We start from the raw sequence: 5,986 nt of genomic DNA, 5'->3' as shown, positions 1-5,986 counted from the left end.
GTTGCTCTTCTTGTGGAGTTCCTGTCCTCTCCAGATCTTACTGTTTCCAGATTCTTTCATAAGAATTTCTGCACTCTGCCCAAAGCTTGCTCATAAGTCTCAGCCTCTGCATTAATAGTCTGCATGGCAGAGTCTTTCAGAATTCATATGTGTCAGGTCCTGAATTGTTCCCTCTTTTCTCCTTCTGATGTCCATCCCCTCTTCCTTTCTAGATAGGAATTGAGCATTTTAGCAAAAGTCCTCCCTCTTGGTTAATTTCTTTAGGTGTACAGATTTTAGTAGGTTTGTCCTAAATTAGATGTCTATATGAGTGAGTATATATCATGTGCATCTTTGTGTTTCTGGGATAGCTCACTCAGGATGATCTTTTCCAGATCACACCATTTACCTGCAAATTCATGATTTGCTTGTTTTTTAAAAAGACCCAACAAAGAAAGAGAATTTTAGACCAATCTACCTCATGAACATAGATGCAAAAGTACTCAACAAAATACTTACAAACAGATTCCAAGAAAACATCAAAGATATCATTCACTACGACAAAGCAGGCTTCATCTTAGGCATTCAAGTATGGTTCAATATATGGAAATCCATCATTGTGAGCCACCACATAAACAAACTGAAGTTGAAAAACTACATGATCATCTTCTTTCATGCTGAAAAGGCATTAGACAAAATCCAACATCCATTCATGTTTAAAATATTGGAGAGATCAGGGATACATGGCACATACCCGAACATAGTAAAGGCAATATACAGCAACCCTATAGCCAATATCAAATTCAATGGAGAGGAACTTCAATCATTTTCAGTGAAATCAGGGACAAGGCAAGGCTTGTTTTTCAACATTGTTCTTGAAGTTCTTTCTAGAGCAATAAAACAATTGAAGGAGATAAGGGGATACAAACTGGAAAGAAAGAGTACTATTTGTAGTACTAATTGTAGATGATATGATAGTATACTTGAGTGACTCCGAAAATTCTACAAGAGAACTCATACAACTGATAAATACCTTTAGCAAAGTGGCTGGAGACAAAATTATCTCAAAAAAAATCAGTACTCTCCTGCATACAAAAGAAAAAAGGACGGAGAAAGAAATTATAAAAAACAATGCCCTTAATAATAGTCAAAAAGTACATAAAGTACCTAGGTGTGGACTTAACCAAGCAACTCAAAGACTTGTATGAAAAAAATTTCGAGTCTCTGAAGAAAGAATTAGAAGAAGATATCAGAAGACAGAAAGATCTTCCATGCTCATGGCTTGGTAGGATTAATATAGTAAAAATGGCCATCTTACCAAAAGCATTCTACAGATTCAATACAATTCCCATCAAATTACCAACAGCATTCTTACAGTCCATGAAAGAAAAATTCTCATCTTCATATTGAAAAACAAGATACCCAGAATTACTAAAACAATCCTCTACAGTAAATGATCTTCAGGAGGTATGTCTATCCCTGATCTCAAGCTGTACTATAGAGAAACAATACTAAAAACTGCATGGTACTGGCATAGAAACAGACTGTTGGATTAATGGAATCAAATCAAAGACCCTGACATAAATCCACACCCTTATGGACACCTAATTTTTGACAAAGATGTCAAAACCATTTCATGGAAAAAAGACAGCATCTTCAACAAATGGTTCTGGTCTAACTGGATGCCTACATGTAGAAAAATGCAAATAGATCCATACTTATCACCCTGCACAAAACTAAAGTCCAAGTGGATCAAAGACCTCAATATAAAACCAAACACATTAAACCACTTAGAAGAAAAATTGGGGAAGAGCCTTGAACTCATTGGCCTAGGAGACAACTTCCTGAACAGAACACCAACAGCACAAGTTCTAAGAGAAACAATCAATGAATGGGACCTCATGAAACTGAAAAGCTTCTATAAAGCAAAGGACACAGTCATCAAAACAAAATGACTACTTACAGATTGGGAAAGGATCTTCACCAACCCTATATCTTACAGAGGACTAATATCCAGTGTATATAAAGAACTGTAGAACTTAAACAGCAACAAATTAAGTAATCCAATTAAAAATTGGAGTACAGAGCTAATCAGAGAATTCTCAATAGATGAATATTGAATGGCAGAGAAACATTTAAATGTTCAACCTCATTAGCCATCAGGAAAATGCAAATTAAAATGATCCTAAGATTTCACCTTACACCCATCAGAATGGCTAAGATAAAAAACTCAAGAGACAACACATGCTGGAGAGGTTTTGGCAAAAGTAGAATTCTCCTCCACTGCTGGTGTGAATGTAAACTTATACATCTACTCTGTAAATCAATCTGGTACTTTCTCAGAAAACGAGGAATAGTGCTTCCTTAAGATCCAGCTATAGCACTTCTAGACATACATCCAAAAGAGTTTCAAGTACACAATAAGGACATTTGCTAAATCATATTTGTAGCAGCCTTATTTGTAATAGCCAGAAGCTGGAAACAGCCCTGATGCCCCTCCGTGGAGGAATAGATGCACAACTTGTGGTATATCAAAGTTGTAATAAGCAATATTTGAACATATTGACAGATAGTGCATAGAAAGTTCAGTCTTTGCCTAGGGTAGAGACTGCAGGTCAAATCCAGACATCTTCCTCTGCTGGAATTTTTTTACAAATTCAAAATTTGGTATAAAAAATCTTTCCCTTTTTTATAGGGCATTTGAGGACTCATTCTAAATTGGCAGGATCCCTGTATAAAGGAAATGCATTGGCAGATAAAGTCACTGAAGTTTATTGTTCACAGTTAAAAAGAGCTGAGGATGCTAATAATACATATCATCTTAATAGTCAAACCTTGTGACTTAAATATGGACTGACTAAGGAACAGGCCCATATGTAAGTCAAGGCTTGCAGTACTTGTCTTTGATTTCAGCCTGTTCCTCATTTGGGAGTCAGTTCTAAAGGATTGGCTCCAAATCAGATTTGGCAAATGGATATTACACATATTCCTGAATTTAAACCACTAAGATATGTTAAGTGTTTGCATAGATACCTTTCTGGAATTATTTTTACCACTCATCAACCAGGAAAAGCTCAAAGAATGTTATTGATCATTGTCTACAGGCTTTTAATGTGCTATGAGTTCCTAAGCAATTTAAAACTGACAATGAAACAGGATATGCTAGCAAATCTTTTGAATGATTTTGTCAACAGTTTCAAGTTTCTCATATAACTAAGATACCTTACAATCCTCAAGGAAAAGGTATTGTAGAGCATGCCCAGTAAACAATTAAGATTCATTTGCAAAACAAAAAACAAACAAACAAAAAAAAATAAAGATTGGGAGCTGCTCCCCTCAACAACTAAGAATCATCATAATCATGTTCTTTTCATTCTGAATTTTTAAAATTTGGATAACCATCTTAAATCTGCAGCAGATAAATTTTGGCATAGAGAAACCAAGAAAATTTTTGCTAAAGTAAAATGGTACGAACCTTTCACAAATCAATGGCATGGACCCGAACCTGTACTCATATGGAAACGAGGATCTGTCTTTGTTTTTCTACAGAAAAATGATGCATCTCGATGGCTACGAGAATGTCTGTTGAGACAACTGGATGAGGAGTTTATCTCCTGACATTGATAATGATGTCAAAGAAAACCACTACAGTCAAGATAATTTTTTTATTGGGCTTACATTCCTAATCCACCTCTACTACATCTAGTTTCCTGGGATGTTGCAGAAGTCCTTGTTTATGCCAACAACACTTGGTTGCTGGGTTTTCCGGCTTTTGAAGAAACACAAGTAAAACAGACTCTTAACATTTCCGAAATAGGAAGTGGTCATCCTGTTTACTTTACCAGAGAGAGTATTCATCAAGACAGCTTACCAATCTCCCCTGTACAGGTCAAATGTTGGAATGCATACTACCCTAAAGTTGGGGTGACAGCTCAAGCCTTCCATTGCAAACAGGCAAAGTTGAATATTGGAGGGATATTATTGTCCCTTCCTATGGGAGTTGATTATGAGAGTCTCACATATCCAATGAATTACCCACCCTGTCAGAAAGGGGATCAACACACTTGTCTCAACTGATGGTTCCTTGGACAAGATGCATTGGAGAAACCCCCAACATATACTCCTGGGTCAATGACCTTGCATTTACAGTCGTGGACTGGACTGGTCTATCATTAAAGGTATTAAGAACTTGGCTTCTGGTAAAGGCAGTCAAAATTCCTTTGTTTTAGAAAAAGCTGTTAGTACTGGACTTTGGAGTACTTCAATCAAAAATTGGCAAACCTATGTATGGAAATTGGGGCCTGCGTTTGAATTTTTAGGCATTCTCTCTGGGAATGCATGTAGCTTTCCTAAATTAATCAAGTATACTTCTGTTTTGGCATGTGTTAATCCTCCTTATTTATTGGTAATTGGAAACATTGTAGTAAGCCATTTTAAGAACAACTATTCAATTGAATGTGTATATATTACAATCTTACTAATTGTGTTAGTGCTGATAATAATGCTAATTCAGTACTTGTTGGTAAAAAACCAGCTTTTATTATGATTCCTGTTAGGGTTTCTGATTCTTGGTATGATGAAACATAATTTAATTGGAATCAGGTTCAGAATCACCTTGCTGGTATTTGGTCTAGCAAAAACTTTTCATTGGACATGTTAACAATGAGAAATAAGATCCATGACATAGAATCTGCCAAGAAAGCTAGGTTAGAATTGGCCAATACAGCCTGGGATATATTTACTAGCCTCAAGAGGCAACTTCCATCATTTATTCTGTGCTTAACTGGGGACTGACCCTTGGGGGCCTGGCGGTAATGTGTTTGTTGGCCTGTGTCTGCCATCCTTGTGAGTTACAGTTCCTTCTTCAACAACATCAATGCATACAAGTGTACTTGCATGAATTTAAATTAAAGATCTCTAAATTAAAGATCCATTTGATATGGAAGTAAGGTAAGGATGGATAAGAGTAAAATTGTGGCTTTCCCAACCTTAGACAGATGCTCATAAAAATCAAAGCTGAGACCTTGATGACAAGTAAGGAAAAATGCTAATTTCACCAACCTCATCCAGGCTCTCCATAAAACAAAAAAGGAGGAACTGAAGGAGTCTGGTAATTTGAATTCTGCCCCCTGGCCTTGGCAGATGCAGGTCTTACCTAAGTTCTGTGTCTCAGAGACAGTCCTTCCCAGTCTCTGCAAGTGGAATGTTCTGCGCCTTAGATATAGATAGAAAGCTCCTTGCAAACTTGGGAAACAGAGAGCAAACTTGAACCTTGAGTGAATTCCTGGATATCTTTCCAGGTGGTACAGATGTGCTACTACTGTGAAAAAAAAATTTCTTGCTTTATATATGTTGTTTGCTTGTTCAGTAACTGAGACTTGAACAGGAATCTATCTTGTCTCTATTCTTCACATCTCTGTCCCCACATTTATGCTCCCTTTTTCAGATGGACCCTGTCAGCCCCCAGGACTGTTTTGTTACCTTCTCTTTTGCCTGCTCTTAAAGATTCAATAACCCATGAAAACCTAGACACTGCCAGCCTATTATATCAATAAGAATGTGAAGGTACTTTTAGTCAGTACACCAGTAACTGCTCAGTCCAAATTCACAACTTAGGAAATTACAGATCCAAGACAACAGTAGAAGACTACCTTATAATTTGGTACATTCTCTTTAATCCTATATCACTTTGAAGCTTCCCTTCTTAGGAAGCTGTCCAATTGAATAAACATTAGAGAATAATTTCCTAACTGACACTGTCACAGAGGTAAAAAGGAGTAAAGGTGTGGGATCTGGATAAAGGGATGAGATAAAGGCTTATTGTGTTTCACAAGAAAGAGTCAAGTGTGCTAATGATCAGAGATACTGGACATTAAGGAAAGATTGTTTACTCATCTCCATGGAAACCTCAAGATTCTCTCAGGGGCTGAGAGGAGAATGATGCCATGAAAGCCAGTAAGAGACTCAGGAGCCAACTATTAAAACAGCCAAGTGGACAGCATGCTTG

Source organism: Meriones unguiculatus (genome assembly GCF_030254825.1).
Source record: "Meriones unguiculatus strain TT.TT164.6M chromosome Y unlocalized genomic scaffold, Bangor_MerUng_6.1 ChrY_unordered_Scaffold_23, whole genome shotgun sequence".
NCBI classification, from domain to species: domain Eukaryota; kingdom Metazoa; phylum Chordata; class Mammalia; order Rodentia; family Muridae; genus Meriones; species Meriones unguiculatus.
Note: the sequence above shows the minus strand (reverse complement) of the source record.